Genomic DNA, 18,758 nt, shown 5'->3' on the forward strand with positions numbered 1-18,758 from the left:
CCTGCTAACCAGGTGAGTTTTATGTCCCATATGTTGCATCCATCCACAGCGTACACTGAAAGTGATGCTATGTGACTTCTAAGGCTGAGCTGTAGAAGGCCACGCAGTGTCTACTTTGATTAAGAAATACTTTTGAAGCCCTGAACTGCTGTGTAAGAAGTCCAGCTACCCTGAGGCTGCCACGTTGTGAGAAAGCCAAGCCATTTGGAGAGGCCTCATGTAAGCACTCCAGTCCACGGTCGCTGTTGAGGACAGTCACATCCCGGCCCTGGCACCAGACAAGTAAGTGAATAAACTTTCAGATGATTCCAGCCCCAGCCATTCAAGTCTTCTCAATCAAGTCCCCAAACATCATGAAGCAGAGACAAGCCATGCCCCCTTGGTGCTTTTTGAATTTCTAACTATGGGATTTCTGAACATAGTGAGAAGAAATGCTGTTTTTTCACTCTACTGATTTCGGGGTTTGTTACACTGTAATAAGCAACTGGCACACTGCCCAATGTCACACAGCTTGGAAGTAGTAGAGTTGGAACTTTGATCCAAGTCTTCTGATTCCTACTTCAGCATTCTTTCCACCACTTCCAGATGTTGCCTTTTTATCTAGAATGTTTATGTTTCTTTTCACTTATTATGAGAGAATCTCTACTGCGGTGGCAGTGGTCAGCTTAGGCAGCGCATTGGAATCACTAGAAAAGCATTAAAAATACCAATGTGAGTCCTGTTCCCAAAGATGCTGACTATGTGGCCTGGAGTACAGCCTATGCATCAGGATTTTCCCAAAACTTCTTAGATGGTTCTAATATATGACAACATTTGAGACCCACGACTCTACATCAACACACTGATCAATGTAAAAGATCACACCTGTTAATGATCAAATCAGTTCTCAAAGATCCATCCAAATGGAATGAAGCAGAGACAGAGAGAATCCAAAAGAGCAGATTAAATCATTATTCTATTATATATAGATTATGTGTGAGTGTGTGCATGTGCATGAATGTGCACAAGAGCACCATTGTGTGTGAGAGAGTATTATGAGGCAGAAGATCAGTTTTCTAACATCTATACACCAGGCAGCATGCTAAGCACCACAAGTTACAATAATACTAACACCGATATGTTTGTGATAAAGGAACTTACCCTCCAATAACAAGAAAAAGAAAAGAGCCTTGGAATCTAAGATACCCTAGTTTTGAGGGGTACTACTATTCCACCTAACAAGACTCATCACACAGGGCAATCATAATAAGTAGAGAACCATGAAGTAGTGTTGAAATATAAGTGCTGAGCATTGGCTAATCTCACTAGCAAAATGACTTGATCCTGGAATTCCAGCTTCATTGCTCTCAAAAGTTAAAACTGTGTGCATATTAGATAAATAGACACATATTTACAGGTCACAGACCTTCAGGGTCACTTGTAAACCTTTAGAACCACAAAAGTTAAAATTCTTAAATATGAGGGTCTACTGAATTCTATGAACTATATAATTCAATAAAGATATAAACAGTAGTATGGTAGCAAAGAAGAAACAATTGCTTTTTTGCGATTTGTTTTAACCAAGAAGTTTTCAGAAACTTGAGTGGAAGGAGAAATTATCAAGAATGTGTGTGTGTGTGTGTGTGTGTGTGTGTGTGTGTGTTTTAGAGTGCTTACATATACATAAAATTACTGTATTTATAAGCTACATATTAAAAAGCTATAAAATTATAGACGATGATATTGTATTATAATCATCAAACTTGCTAAGAGACTAGATCTTAATTATTCCCTCTCAAATAGAAACAATAACTGTGTGATGCGACAGAAGTACTAACTATCTCTATAATGGCAATCACATTACAATATATAAATGTATCAAATCGATATATCGTACAACTTAAATTTACACAATGTTTTATGTTAAATATATTTCAATTAAACAATTGTGATTAAAAATTTTAAAGCTATAAAATTGTTCTTGTTTGCAGTGATGACAGGAAAACACTGAAATTATGTACTCAAACAAGGTAAATTATCAAACAATGGAAGAAAATGACTTCATGGAAAATGAAGCTAATAATTGAATAACATGCTTTGAGGGGAGAAAGGTGGTATGATCACAGAAACTCCACCTCAATTTGATGAAATTACACAACCATTTAGAAATATATGTCTGTTTGTGCGCATGTGTGTATATTTCTAAGGTTATATATTTATGTACCATAAAGAAATAGGCAGAGGGATCAAGACTGGAGAAAATTACACTGCACTACCTGAAACATGGCTGACCCATAGTTCTAATTGTAAATGTATTACTGTTCATGGAAACATGGCTCCAAGATAAACAGCAGGTTCTCCCCTTAGTGGACACCACTTGTGTGTGTGTGCCAATGAAATACATTAATTCTATCTTTCTCCTCCAGTTCTAACTCAGCAGGTCTGCGTGTTTCCTTGACTGGCTGCCCATTAAACCAGAATCTATCATTTGCAAAATGCTTTTGCTAGGTGTTAGCTTTAAGTTGTGTCCAAGAATTATCCCACTTTGCCAACCTCAAGCTTTCACTAATTCTTGAAGCACTTAAGAAAAGCACTTTGCTTTCTCATTTCCTACTTCAGAGAGACTGTCCATATTCACACTGAAGAAATGGTAAACAATAAACCCCACTGTACTTCTTGGGCAAATCTCCATAGAAGAGGTATTTTTTGAGCTGGCCCTGGAAGAAGCTGTTGGAAATGGTCAGAAGTTTCTAAAACTCACAGAGTGCAAAGCTTTAAGAATGTTTATATCATAGTTAGGGAATTGAGAAGTAAAACTGGTGGAAAATAAATCACATTACAAGACAACAATATATGTCTGAAAATGCTTAAATGTTTGGCAAGTACTCGGTATCAATAATTTATGTTATGACTTTAGAAAAGGGAGAAACCTCCCTGAGATAGACTGGACTTGAAGTAGGTAGACTTCAGCAGAATGTTGAATTGTGTGGACATTACCTAAATGGAAAGAAGCAGTAGCAACAGAAGTAAAGAAAACACAATATGTAAGAGGACAACACATCAAGGCACTCCCTTGTAGAGAGGGAAGAATCATTCAAAAGTGTGTTGGCGGCTAAATATTACCACCTTGAAGTAGATTCACGTAATTTAGTAATTTATAAAATTAAGTAATCTATAAACATCTACTCCAAAGTTGACTGCGGCATTCTGCTTTTAGTGGCAGCCACTTTCATTTTGATTCATCACTTCCTCTTCCATGAGCTGTACATCTGCACTTTCACATGGAGGGTTAGGGGTTAGTGAGCAAGTGGGCCGAGGAAAGAAAGACAGAGGGAATTGGTTGGATCTTCCACTAATGACTCATTGTCTTGCTCGCAAGCAGAGAAGAGATGCTGTGATCTATTGATGCCTTTCAGCTTTCTATCTATGCTAAGTTCATTCTCTATTTTCTAGGCAGTTTCTTTGACAGCTCTGCAGTAATCAAATGATGGAGGATATCATTTTGATAATTAAATACATTTTGGTTCTTACTGCTTGATATTGCATCTCTTCCCATGGTAGTGCACAATGCAGAAAGTGGAATTGCTCTGCTGTCAGTGATAGGCAAGAACAAGCTTTATAATAATATTTATATAAATAAAAAATCATTTGTGAAGCAAGCAAAGCCTAAATACATACATACGTACATAAACCACAAGTAATTAAATACATAGAAAATTTGAAAGAGGTGTTGGGGAGCAGGATAAAGCAACTATTTAATTTTATTTTAAATTTATAGGAATCTTAATTTCTAAGAGATTTTTCTCCCTTGCAAGTCCTGTTCACATGCTCTCAGAGTTTAAAAAAGAAATGTATAGGTGGGTAGAATCTATGGGCATTTGCTTAGGGCTGGTTCAGAAAATCTGCTCTGCAGATCTTTACGTGATGACAGGGCATCACCTTGATGTATTGTTAATCAATAAAAGGAATTTGCAGAAAAAGTGTAGTATGACAGGAAAAAAAATGCAAAAAAAAGGATGTGTGTATGTATGTATATATGTATCTTTGCATCTATCTTTTATCTATCTATCTATGCAGAGAAAATATCTGAAAGAATATACACCTAATTGTTAATAGTGTTTAATTCAGAGGAGAGAATTTGGTGGGGTGGAATAATGATGATGAAGTATGACATATTTTACTTTACATATTTCTGTATTGTTTGAATTGTTTGTAATGAATTACTTTTGAAGTTTAAAGATGCCTCACAAAGAAAAGATAATAAGCAAATAAATCACCATCTGGGATCTAAAATACAAAAATGAGTTGTTCAAAATGACAGTATAATGATTTTTTTAAGCAGTGATAAATTAACTGCTTTGATACCACTATGATGTGTTTATAAAAGCTTATGAGGAAAAACAACGAATATGCTTGATTGTAACAAGGCCTTCGGTGGCAAATATCTTATTCCCTGGAAATAACTTGGAAAGAATAGGAGATAAACTATGAAGATGATGGTGCTATAATATGGAAAGATCTGGGATCAAACTGTAACATTATTATAAACATACATCGGAGGTGATAAAAACAAAACAGAACAACAAAAACTTATGTGCTTAAGAAGATATTGGGTGCATTTCTTTAAAATGTAAATTCAATTTAGTAGATATTATTGATTACACAATGTTATGAACTGAATTATGCCCCTCCCCCTCCCCCCCTCCCCCGCATCTACATGTTAAAGTTCTAACCCCCAGTGTAAATGTATCTGGACACAGGGCCTTTAAGGAGATTAAATGAGGTCATAAGAACAGGGCCTTAATTCAATAGGACTAGCATCCTTATAAGAAGAGACACCAGGAGTATATGTGCACAGTGGAAAGGCCAGTAAGAAGGCGACCATCTGCAAGACAGGAAGAAAGGTCTCACTAGAAACCAACCCTGCTGGCAACTTGACCTTAGACTTTGCAGCCTCCAGGACAGTGAGAAAATAAACTACTGTTGTCTAAGCCACCCAGTCTGTGGTTCTCCGTTCTGGCAGCCCAAGCTGACTAATACACCCACCACATCACATGTAAGTTGTGCAAGAGTGGAGGGAAGGGTTACAGAAAAGAACGAGACAAGGACTCTGCCTTCTAGGATCAAAGTATAGTAGTTGGGGATTAAAAGCATGAGTCTGGAGCTAGACTGCACTGTGTGACCTTCAGCAAGCTACTTTTCTGAGCATCAATGTCCAATATGTAAATTGAGGACAACAATAGTATACAGAAATATTATGAGAATTAAATGCTTACTATTTATAAAGAACATAGAACAATGTCTGGCACACAATAAACACAATTTAAATATTTATTAAACAAATAGATGAGAGTGTTCCCATTAGAAAAGAGGATGATATCAGAAATATGAAGATTAAATTTAAATAATAATGGCTTGTTTATAATTTTCATTTAACACCTCAAACTTATATATTCTTTACAAAAATTATGGAGTACCTCTCTTAATGCAAATCTAAAATATGATATTTAAAAAGATAAAATTAATAATGATGTATCAATATTGGTTTATTAATTGTGACATACGATCCTACTATATGATGTTATTAAGAGGGGAAGTTGGGTGTGAAGTATATGAGAGTTCTCTATCTTTGCAACAGTTCTATAAATCTAAAAGTACTCTAAAATAAAAATTTATCTTTAAAAAAGAAGATAAATTAAGAAGTGATAATTTACATAGATATTGACCATTAAATGATAGAATTTAGGAGCTGAGTCATAGTAACTTTTAATTCCCCTTCATCTATTTTACAGAAGGTTGGATGAAACTTCCTTTATATCTAATTATCAAGATCAAATTCATATAGAAAGCAAAAGGGAGCAGAAAAATGAAGAGAGCGCTAACCTAGCAAGTGGGATGCACCACAGTTAAGTTGACTTCTGCTTTGAGCTGGAGTACATGCTTGGGTACATCACAGTAACAGTCTGGGCCTCAGTTTTCCATTGGTCACTTTCAGCTCTCACATTCTGGATTTGAACTTGATATGCAACAACTTCACAAAGTAAGGCAGTTCCAGGAAGCAGACTCTAACCTGAAACTTTATTCAAGCCTATAGAAAAAGTACTGTAGGCAGTTTGTCAGTTTTTTAGTGTGTGAGAGTGGATTGTGAAACAACTAGCCAAATACATTTTTAAAAAGACTTAGCATTCAGGGCCAGGTTTTCAACAAATCAGTCATTCAGATTTGGATAGGAGTAACCATGGGCCAGACCTGACACCAAAATATTTACAGAAAGCTTGCCAGAGAATGATGACGTTTTAAGTAAGAGAATGCTATATGAGATGTGATTAACAGATAAAATTTGATACAGAGAAAGAGGGGCCTGGAATTTTCCTACAAAGGTAAATGAACAAGAAAGATTATGAACTAAGGCAATAAATTTTCAAGCCAAAAAAGAAAACTTATAAAGGTTTAATTAAAATAATGGAGCCCGATGCCAACTGACATTGAAGAAATGCCATCACCAGTAATATATAGACCCGGCTCTTAGAGCTACCTGTTGAGAAAGCACTGAAGAATAATGACAGCTGTTCAGTCAACAAATTTGGGGAGAAACTCAACTGCCCTAAGACTCTTTACATTACACTACCAGTTTTCATGAACAAATTGTTGTTCATATTATAATGTTTACTATAAAAATTATAATATTTTCCTATTGTGAGATAAAATAGTAACACATGATTAATAACCACTTACAAATGAAAACTCAGTGATTCATGGGCTATGATTTCTTCTTCACCTAAGTAAGTCATATTCTCATCCTAGCAAATTATTAAACACATAAAAGCCCCATGTCCTTCGTGCCCTGCATATAATTTGACCTAATGTGAGTGCACATTGATGTACAATGAAGTTTATTTTTCTTTTAACCATTTTTAACAGCATTGATAGAGGCAAAAGTTCAAGAAAGTGGACAGCTTCTACATTGGCTTTGAGCTTGATATTATTTAAAAACTTTGAGTCTGAAATTTTGAAAACTAATGGCAATCTTAATTGTTCTTCTAACACTATTAAATAACCATTTTAGGAATCAATCCCTTCAGACTGACATACATGGGCAGATAATTTATGTTCTGGAAATAACGACGTGTTCTAGGTAGAGTAAAAGGCATTCTCTTCAGCTTACTTTCTAACTGTAAGTTTGTTTCATCAAGCAGAAATCTGGAAGGAACTAGTAAGTGTTTTTTTAATAATTGATAGTAAACTCTACTGATATAAGGACTGGAGCATGAGAGCAACTTATGCAACAATTTGTTCTTCTGAGCTCTCATGTTGTAAAAACAGTTGTTGACAATCAACATGACTGAAATTGCAAATACTTTGTGTGGTTTTTCTATATGGATATGCAATAAGCTAAATAAAATTTTGAGCCTCAATTGGTCCAATTTCTAACCACTTTATTCTAGTTCAGAGCCACCACATTACACAAACTCAGGAGGCATTATTCACATTTTATTCAGTTGTAAACCATTGTACATAATGTGGATGGTGCCCTCTTTGAGTTGTACAACATAGTTTGCCTGCTGTAGTTCATAAAAACTACAAAATGGAAATGTGTATCACTCAACCTTAAGTTACTAAAATCTTTCTCTCACTTTAAGAGGATTCAGATTTCAAAGGCCATAGTATTTTTTTGGAAAGAGAAATCCTGTCTTAGCTGTTTTGTTTTAGTTTCATTCCTTTTCCTTCCAAGCATTTCCTTCTTTGGGACAAAGGCTCTTCTCCAACTCTGAACGATTTTGGTGATGTTATCAATAACCAGGGACTACAGTGATGGGTACGGCATCCAGGCCTGAACAATCATGGCCCCATATTGCTTGGATGATAGTGATTGGTCCAAGGGTAAAGCATGTGATCCTAGCTGAGTTGATCAGAGTTCTTCCACGAGATTTGATATGTAGATATAGTGCTGTGAAGATGTAAGCCTGAGAATGTTGGCAGCCATTTTCCCCACTAGAGGGAAATCCTGCCATGTAAAATAAGATCAAGAAACTAAATCAAGTAGAGAAAAGAAGAGTAAAGGGATGAGAGGCGGAGGAAAATACTACTAAGGACATAAACTTGATTCCATCAATTTACCACCAACCTCCCAGTTATGGTGCAAATAACTTATAATTTTTTGTTTACTATAGACTGAAATGAGTTGCTATTGCTTGCATTCAAAGGAGCCTTGATTACCAGAGCCCATGATTGCAAGTGTTTCATTCCTCCCAGGAAACTGCTTAGAGTAGAGTTGATTTAAAGCCATAGAGTTCTACATTCTCTATTAGAAACAGAAAAGTTTTCTTTAAACACCGAATCTCTGGCATTATGAACTCACTTGACCCATGATATTAATGCAATATCTCTGGGCAATACTCAAGGTTATCAATAATATATAGCAAATGAAGTAAGTGAAATTAAAAAGAAATATCTTCTATATTATAAAACCTTTCTGAGCAGAGTTATTGAGAATAAGAGACACTTGTGTTAATACCACAAAGTGTTCACACTTTGCCACATTAAGCAAGTAGAATTCATTTCACTTTTTACCATAGTATAAGGTTCACACTTTCTCACATTAAGTGTATGACTAGAGAGGAAGTCAAAATGTGAGCATTAGTTCTAACACTAATTCAATCACTAAGGTATTTGGTGAACTTGGAAAATTATATAACCTCTCCGAGTCTCAGTTTCCTCACTGCAGAAATGAAGACATTTTTAAAAATTTGTGTATTTAGATTTTCTGTTTCTTGCATTTCACTGTTTCTTATATGTATTCTGATGCTCACACAAAGCTTGGCACAGAATAGATATTTAACAAATAATTGTTAGGAAAACTGGATGAATTAATTAACACATATTTACCTAATGCAATGTAATGAAAAATATATAAGATAAACAAAGTAAACATCAGAATACCTATCACAGTTGCTTATAAATATTAGGTTTTTTTTCTTCCCAACTTTCATCTTCCTGGTGTTGAGATACAGACCATTTAGTGTGCCTGATGTTTGGCCACCATTTCTCACACTGAACCTCTTTATTCAAAACCTTCCAGAATTCTCTATAAGACATCTTTGATGATTAATCCACTAGCTCCAAAGCCAGCTTCACCGTGTGTGCCATAGTACAGCTTTAGAATACCTTGCTCCATTTTGCATGTCCCTATGTCCCCTTTGCTTGTCCTCTCTCCTGATTAGATCTCATTTTCTAAAGTGTCTAATACTGGGTATGACACAATGTTTTTTCATTAAATGGGATACTAATGATTCTCTGACTGTAACAAAAATTTACCTGCTGGGAGCAAATTGGAGTTTTCCCTGTTACTTTATGTAAACTAACTTAAGGCATAGGCCCTTTTATTTTGAATTTGCTTTCTTCTGCCTATATAGGGCTGATTCTAAACCTCCTATTTCTCTTGAGGATAAACTATTTTTTTTAAAACTCAAATAATAAATGCTAATAATACCATACAACTTTACAATTTAAAATGGCTTTTCACATACATCTCTTCACAACATATTAGTTTAGCCTGGCTTTCGGAGTACAACTGAATTAGGCTGGAATCTTGACTGTATTACGTAATAGCTGTGTGTAATTTTAAGAGAGTTACTTAACCTCTCAGACTCTCAGTTTCCTCATTTGAAAATTTGAAAGAAAATAGCATCATGCTTGTAGGAGTCAAATGATATATGTTAATCATGTACCATGGTCATAATTTAATCAATGGGATCTGATAAAGGTAGTTATAATTATTATTTTTAGTTTATTATTATTATTTTATAAACAAGAAAATCAAGGCATAGAGTACAAAGGAAGCAATCAGAAGGCTTTGAATAAAGACTTTTGATTCTAAATGCTATATTCCAATCTACTTCTTTGCCTTCCCAGCAAAGCAACCTGCAAAGAGCTTCTTCATACTTTCTTTAATTTGATCTTTGTAACAACCCTAAGTGGTTTATGCAGAAAATTACCCTTTAGCTCTGTGGGAAAGTGAATTTTAATGGATGGGTTTTAATGGCTGTTCAAACTAATTGAAAAGTTTGGCCAGCATCACAACCCAAACAGGAGAAAGTAGAGCATAAATACAAAATAATGCATATGTAAACTGAGATGACCTGGCCTAGAGAAGATAAGGCTAATGGCCCTAACCCAGGACGAATGCATTGAAAAGTGACTCACAGAAACTGGAAAAACTCACTGTCACATAATACTCAAAGGTGGTTCCCTTGCTTTTTTGTTATTTTAGTTAATTGTCCAAAAAGGTACAAAGAGGCCCCAGAAAAAAGCAAAGAAAGATTTTTCTTACTCCCTCAACTCTCTTCATGCTTAGAAGGCTAGGTTGTTATTATTATTAGTTTAGAAACGATAATATTTAACACTATAGGTAGCATTCACTGAGTGCTTAATTTGTGCTAAACACTTTGAAAGTTATTTTAGCTCTAATTCAACAATCCTGCAGTGTAGGTATTATTAATTATTATTATTATTATTATTATTATTATTATTAAAGAGAAAGGTTAAAAGAGTTTTCTGGTTACAAAGTAAAGAGTAAGGGTCATATGTAGAAAGGAATCTTGCAAGAGAGAAGCTCTAGCTCATACTGCTGGAATTCTCTTCCCTTCCCTCCTTCCCCTTCCCCTTCCTTCACTTTCCTCTCTCTTCTTTTTCTCCCTGTCCTCCTTTCCCCCACCAAAATCTTCCCATCCAGAGGCATGCACCTACCTACCTACCTCGATCGATCGATCTATCTATCTATCTATCTATCTATCTATCTATCTATCTATCTATCATCTTGCACTGCTGTGGAATGAAACAAGTATATAATTACCGAGAGTTCTGCCTCAAAGTACAATAGTCAGCTTAACTGATGTTTTGTGTTCTTATCCAAACAGAACGTTCTCAGTTTCTCCAGGCATCCCAGGTAACCCCTCGTTGTACTTGAGGCATTCTCCTGAATAATGGCAACAAGTCTCACACCTCCTGTGATTCTGGGGAGTGATTCCCAGAGCCGTGAACCCACATTTCCTTCTGAACTGCTGCTCTTGCCTCCCTTCTCTGTCCTCTGCCGGTTTCTGACCAGCTCATATTTTCCATGACCTTTCGCTTTCTCTTTCATAGCCTAAGGCACCCTCATTACAATAGTCTATGTGCTTCAGATTTTACTAATGGGATAATGGAGGTGAATTATACCTCAGGATAAGAAACAACCAAAAATTGAGAGCAAACATCACTGGTCTTAGAATCCTTGCCCTTCTCTGCCATAGAAAATCGATTTTAGGCTGCCACTCTTCATAGCCCCAACAATCACTATGTTGGCTATGTGGTGGGGTCTGTCATTTCTATGTAGACTTTTGTCCCAATTATTTCCCTCAAAGTACCAGAGGCCAATATAAAAACCATTGTTACCTTAGAATGCAGAGGAATTGAGTCTCCTTTTTAATTCGGTATCTTCCATGTCTGCTAGCCTGGGCTCTCTCTTTCATCACCAATACACATATCGAAGCATCTTCATAAAAGAAAGATAAATTTTCCCCTGAATAGTTTCTGCTTTGACTTTCAGAGAATATAAGCTGCTATCAGTTTTCCTCTTTTGTTTTCAGTGCATCTTTGTTCCTGTCATATTTACATTATCTCTTAAGCTAAAGGATCAGAGATCTCATCCCACCATAAATCTAACACTGTATGAATAAAAAAAAAAGAAATTAACACGGTGTTTTTCCTGAAGGTAGGGAGTATGCCCCTTCTGACATATCTTCATGAGATATCATTAACATTCAGGCAGTTTCAAGGCACTCATGCTGTGGTTGTGAGGGAAAGGCACATTTGGGAAGCCGATGGAAGTTACCCTTCATCTGGAAATCTCCATCAATCTACTAGGCTCAGCCGTCATTCTTGAATAGGTGTGCATCATTTGTTTAACAAATATATACTAAGTGTATATGAAAATGTCACAGACACCATTAAGCACCATTAACCCAATGGTCAAGAAAGGATTAAAAGCCTTTGTGATAGATGAAATAACGTAGTTTTGTTCTAAGGACTATGGGAAAACGAAAGAGGAGAGCTACCGACTCTGGCTGAAGAGTTCAATGAAAAGTTCAGCTTGATATTGTCAGATTTCTTCCTCTTCTCTATCCCATTGTTTTGCAGTTGATTAAATTAAACTGTAGTTTGAAAGATGCATCAGCTAGACTTGAAATTCACATGTATTAGTGCTCTGCCTCATTTAGTTTTTGGAGAGAGGAAAGGTCCTCCCTGGAGTTGGGCAGTATGGTGGCCCCAGGATTCTACCCCAGGGATATTGCTTACATCATCTATTTTCCATAGAAAATTGGAGTTAGTGATCAAACGTTATTATGGAAGAGGCTGCATTAGCAAAGTGGAAAGACTCTAGTATTGACCCTTAGGAGGTCTACGTTTTTAATTCTCAAGTCATTCATTAACTGGATAACAAGAGTGAGCCTCATTTTCCTCAGCAGTAAAATAATAAATTAAGTGATTTGAAGATTTTGAAGGTCTATTTCTGATAGAAGATTGTGAATCATTTCAACTTTCAGAAATATTACATTGTAATGTCTACGTAAAGGAGGAGCTGGCCTCATTTATCTGTTAACTCATTTACTATTCATTCATTCCCAAAACACTATAATTAAGATTATGAATTTTATGGTCAAATGGACTTTGATTCTTAACTTGGTTTCTCTACTTACTAGATAAATGACTTTAGACAGTTAACTTATTGACTTATTTGTAGTCCTGTTTCCTCATTTATAATTGAAAAGAATATTACTTTCATCACAGGACCATTAGAAGGTATATGAGTCAGGGTTCTTCACAGAAACAGAACCAACAGAAAGTTTGTGTATATGTGTGAATGAATGGATGGATAAATATATAGATATGTAGATATATAGATATAGACATAGACATAAAAATAGATATAGAGATTTTAAGGAATTGGCTTACATGATTACGGAGGCTGGCAAGTCCAAAATCTACAAGCTAGGTTGGCAGAATGAAGACCCAGAGAAAAGTTGATGCTGCAGCTTGAGTTCAAAGGCAGAATTCTCCCTTTCTAAGTGGAGGTCAGTCTTCTTCTTAAGGCTTTCGATTGATTGGCTGAGACCCACCTACATTATGAAGGGTAATCTGTGTAACTCAAAGTCTACTGATTTAAATGTTAATCTTATTTTAAAAAGACTTTTAAAAAAGACTTTCACAGCAACATTTAGACATGTTTGACCAAATATCTGGATACCGTAGCCTAAGCAAATTAACCATCACAGAAAGAGTACTGATAATGCAGGGAACAAGTTTAGTGCAATGATTAACACAAACAACAAGTGATAAAAATTAGCTATTATTATTGTGGTTGTTGTTATTATTCTTTATTGAATACCTACTTTTTATTTTTTGCTGCATACTAGGTTAGGTTCTGACGACATAACATCTCACAAGATACAGTCTTGGTCCTCATGGAACTTACAGTCTAGACATGGACCTTATTAAGCTACCTGACCATATAATACAGTGTCCTGAATACTATGAGTGCAAGAGTACTATGAAAAATATGGATACTATGAGGATACATAAAAGGGGCCTCAAATCAGAATGGGTTGAGGAGCAAAGATAACTTAGCTAATATCTAATGAGTGAATAGATGGTGGTCAAACAAATGGACATGGGAGAAGGAGGAAGCAGATGTATGTTAAGTAAATAAGTACATGGAACTAAAAATGAGAAAGAACATGCAAGTAGTTTGTCATTTTTAGGGTCATAGGATGGAAGAAGAAAGTGATGAAAAGGTAGACAGATTGACAGGGTTAAGCCTGTAGAGGGCTCTTACCAAGCTAAGAATTTTGGACTATCCCCAAAGCAATAATGACCTAAATTATGGTAGTGATGTTGGAAATGGAGAGAAGAGACAAATTTGGGAGATCTGAGTAAGTGTAATGGATAAGGCCTAATGATTAATTGTATGTTTGAGGTGGGGAGACGGAAGAAAGCTAGGACTTAGGAGTGAGCTGGACTATGTTTAGAGACTTCTATAACTCTTTTGGACCCAATAAAAGGGTATTTTGAAGATTGCTGGAGGACTTTGCTTTAATTATTCACACTTTTTGTTCTTCATTTTCCTCACATGTAAAATGAAGATGTTGGACTCAATGCTCTTTGAAAGACATTATCTAGCTCTAAAATTCTACAACCCAGTGGCTACTTTTTAGCTTTGTACACAAATACATTATTTTTGGAAATGCTTTTTGTACTCCCAATAAACTAAAAGCAATAAATAGCATCATCATGCTGGTATTTAATTATGATTTTACAATTATTACAGGATGTCACAATAACAAAGATCAGGAAATTAGATAATACATGCTAGTATCTTTTATAATGTTTTGTTTAAAATGTCAAATAAAGGTGGTTGATGCTGCAGATCTAAAAAGATTAAATGAATTGTTCTAACTAGAATCGAAGTTGATAAGCAAATTTCTATGAATAGTGAAATGTACCCAAAAGCTGATTGGTGAAAAAAATGCATAGGAGAGAGAAACAAACAAGCTCTTTTCTTTTTTCTTTTTCTATTGTGTTTGAAAGAAAAAATTATTGATTGCTCTGGTTTCAAGTACTTGGTTTATCTTTTATGACACTTGAAATGCAGTGTTTGCTCTACAGCTTAAAGTTTATTTGGTGTGCTAATAAAGGCCCTGCAGAAACTGAGGGAGAGAATAAAATCAAACTGAAAACTAGTCCAAATGGTCCTTGTGTCCCTCCTCAAACTGAACTTGAACCATTATTTAGAAGTCTTTTTGAACAAGAACTGAATGGCAAAAAGATTTTCAGAGATAATCTGATATAAGCCATTCGGAATCTGGATGGGTTACTGAAGTCCTTTTGACCTGAAAAACTTACAGAGCTAAACATACGGCTGTGATTCAACTCTCTGATCTAGTAGAGTGCTGAGAGCAAATATCTTGCATCACAAATACCTTATTTGGAGATAGTTATCATTATTTAGTTTGGCCCACACAAAACCATTAGAAGACATTTTATCAAAAACTCAGAATGCATATTAATTTAGGTGAAACTCAAGTTTGGGGGTGGGGGAGTATCTATAACTTGCTAGACAACATCTTAAAAATAATCAGCAAATTCAGTTTCAAGTAGTGTTTTCTCATCTTATTTGCACTACAGACCATATTAGTAACTTTAATTTTCTTGGAGGAAGGAGGGGAGTTCATGTTCAGGCCTCATTTTGACAAAGTCTGTCATGTAATGTTACCAAGTTCTATTCTAAGGGCTATGAGATTTACCTAAGGGCTCATCTTCCTCCCTGATTTAACTCTAAACCTGAGAATTACCACTTCCTGAAAGACATTCTCAAATAACACTTTCTGTTGTACAGCTACAACTCTAACTCTTTCAGTGTTTGAAATACAGATCAAATTTTTTTAACAAATGCTAAATGTAAGTTTACATAAATATTTTAATGATTTTAGACATCTTATTCCAAGGCAATAAATGAATTCAGCTACCTCTAAGATAAATGAACTATGACAGACTTAATCTGAATAATAATATTTTATATAATTTTGCTGATGTCATGCTCAATCTATTTTGTCTCTATTTTATTATAATTCTCTAAAGACAAGGACAGTATTTATTTTTCAAAGTGTGTTTCAAGTATTCACTGGAATTTTCAGTTCTTGTTGGTACCCAGATCAAAGGAAGTTGGCCAAGGTGGGGCATCAGTCCAGGTGCATTCATTCCAGCATATGGAGTCCAGGATCGGGGAACAAACTAGAACTGAAGATGCTTCCTGAGTTGGCAAGGAAAGGAGAGAACCAGAAGTATGAGCCCAAGTCATCGGAGAATGTAGATGGGCAAGTCAAGAAAATCGAGGTAAGTGAGCAAGTGCAAAGGGTAGGAACAAGACAAAAAAGAGAGATGAGTCAAGGGTCAAAAACTCTGCTGAAACAAAACCAAGTGGGAAAAAGGGCAGGACCCAAACTACCAGTATTCTGTTGTGCCCACAGTCCTCTGGGCAAGTTTCCATGTCTCTGTCCTTATGTTCTCTTAGGTAGGGCAGATTCAACACCTCTTGAGCCATGGGACATTTTTTCTGGCCTAGAAGTTGTCCTTAGTTGCTTGTTGGCCCAACTCTGATGCCTATGATAACATCTTTCAAGCAGAGGAAGGAGGTTGGGAACCATCCATCATTAAGAGTTCAGAGAAAGGTAGAAAGCACATGAAGCTTTCCCAAAGAAGTCCGAGAATGTTTTTGTCTTACTTCTATTTATTTATAAACCCTTACCTCCTCTCATCAGAACCCTGCTCTTTAGTACAGTGGCTTAAATTTATCTTCAGAGTCCATTTTGTCCTTGACCTAGATCCAAGGTCTCCTCCTTAGGGAAGATAGTGAGGTGGTGAGGGAAGATATAAAGCTTTGAATATTCCCTAGGGGGTTGCATGTGAAGCTAAGATTCCCGTCCACTCTGATCTTTTCTGTATTAAGCCAGCTACACTATAGACCAGCGAGAGTTCACATGGTTGCTATGCTCCCTTCACAAATAAATATCATTAGAATGTTAGAGAAAAACAGCTTTTCTAATTTGTGCCATCAGTCCTCTTGTTTATCTGGGACCAATGACATGGACAATTCAGGCCCTCAAAACCAAAAGTGAATGATGTCCTAATGTAGTTGCAGAATCCTTAGTCTAAAATGTGATAGAACCTCACTTTAAGCCACACATACGCTAGACAAAGGAAGCCCTCTTAGTCGTTTCTCCATCTACTTAATGTTACCAAAATGAAACACAAAACAAAATAAAACATTTATCTGCTTAGATTTTATATCAAAATCCAGATAATAATGTATTATATTAATAAAATATCACATTACAGTATTAAGATAGCTCAGTAAAACATACACTCACATACCTTATTATTATCAATTCAATCTCTTTGCATCATAGAGAAATTAAAATCCTATAAAAAACAGAGGGGTTCCATTTAGATGCCAAATTCTTTTCTTTTAGCAGCTGTAACCACAGTTACTTCCCTTAGAATCAGGTAGCCAGCTCTTCTGAATGTCCAGAGTTAGAGAATTCCAATTTAAAGTCTCTCATGTGTATCGCTTTTCCAAAATTCCTTAGTGTCAACTGATCACTTAAAGTATCACTGCAACAAACCCATGCATACAATTTAGACAAGATTCACAATCCTTAGTATCAATTTTCTTAGACCGAAATGTTTCAAAACATGATCTAAATAAATTAAGGAGTTGCTCAGCAAGAATAGGCACAGTGGGCACAAGTAGAGGGGTATCCCCCAAAACTAAAGCAGCTCCATTTTAAAAGGTTTTATATATATATATATATATATATATATATATATATATATATATATATATATATATATATATATATATATATATATATATATATATATATATATATATATATATATATATATATATATATATATATATATATATATATATATATATAGGCTCCTCAGAATATTTCATTTGAAAAATAGGTATTGATCTTTCTGCAAAATTTTGAAAACTATTGCCTTATAAAATAGTGTTTTCCAAGCCAAAGTAGTGTTCCCAGACACCAATAAATAACTCCTAATCTAGCATCACATTGCTGTTATAGCTGCTGATTTTGGTTGGATTGGAGGGGAGGGAGGCTTGGAAGGAACAAGCAGAGAAAAGTGAGCAGAATAAAGAGAAAAGCATCATTGTTTCTATTCACCAAATATAACCAGTCAATCTATTCCAGTTGTCCAGTGACCATCACCTATGAATTTAAAACTCAAGAGACTTCCCAGCAATTTCACTCCTAGGTATTTATTTGAGAGAAAAGACTAAGTCCAACAGAAACCTTGTCTGGGACTGTTCATAGCACATTTATTCATCACAGCCTCAAAATGGAATCAACCCAGATGTCCATCAGCAGGACAAATGGTATATGCATGCAATGGAATTACTCAGCAATAAAAATGAATAAACTACTGATATATGCAACAACATTAATACATCTCAGAGTTATTGTGCTGAGCAAATGAAGCCAGACCAGATACAGAAGAGTACACACTGTATGATTCCACTCATATGAAGTTAGAATAGGCAAACTTAATCTATGGTAGAAAAAAATCAGAACAGTAGTCATAGTCAATATTACTGTAATGGCTGTGTACAGTGCCAGATGGGTGCTAGAGTAATCAGGGAGATTGCTTCATTAATTATACAAATATTTAACCATTGTACTGTATACCTGAAACTAATATAAAATAATAAAAAATGCAAAAAAAAATCCTTGGAATAAACATCACTATGTTATATTATCGGCCAAAAAAAAAAGAAAAAGAAAAAAGAAAAAGAAACAGAGGGAAGGGGGGAGTATGGAGGAGGGAGGTAGATGGGGTAAAAGGGATCAAATATGTGGTGACAGAAAGAAATCTCACTATGGGAGGTGAACACGCAATGTAAATATATATATGCCTTACTGTTAAAACATTCAGCTGAAACTTACTGGAAATTTTGTTAACTAATGTCACCACAAAAAGTTAATAAATTAATTTTAAAACACCAGTGGTAGCTTCAGGGAAGGGGTTGACTGGGAAGGGACATAAAGGCAGTTTCTAGAGTGATGGAAATGTTCTACATTTTAATTGAGGTATAGGTTACATGAGGATATTAGTCAAAACCAATCAAACTATACACTTCATGTCATATTACAACTCTT

General features: G+C 35.5%; 1 long non-coding RNA gene across 1 annotated transcript in view; it reads right to left on the minus strand.

Annotated features, from left to right (window-relative positions):
- The window catches only part of LOC107196142, a 29,566-nt gene extending 16,449 nt beyond the window's left edge, over positions 1 to 13,117 (minus strand). The window contains exons 1-2 of the long non-coding RNA XR_003048337.1: positions 12,970 to 13,117; positions 11,410 to 11,509 (exon numbers count right to left, since the gene is read on the minus strand). This is a non-coding gene — a long non-coding RNA (uncharacterized LOC107196142). The remainder of the gene's footprint in view (positions 1 to 11,409; positions 11,510 to 12,969) is intronic.
- Positions 13,118 to 18,758: the final 5,641 nt, after the last annotated feature.

Source organism: Pteropus alecto, unplaced genomic scaffold (genome assembly GCF_000325575.1).
Source record: "Pteropus alecto unplaced genomic scaffold, ASM32557v1 scaffold95, whole genome shotgun sequence".
Classification (NCBI taxonomy): domain Eukaryota; kingdom Metazoa; phylum Chordata; class Mammalia; order Chiroptera; family Pteropodidae; genus Pteropus; species Pteropus alecto.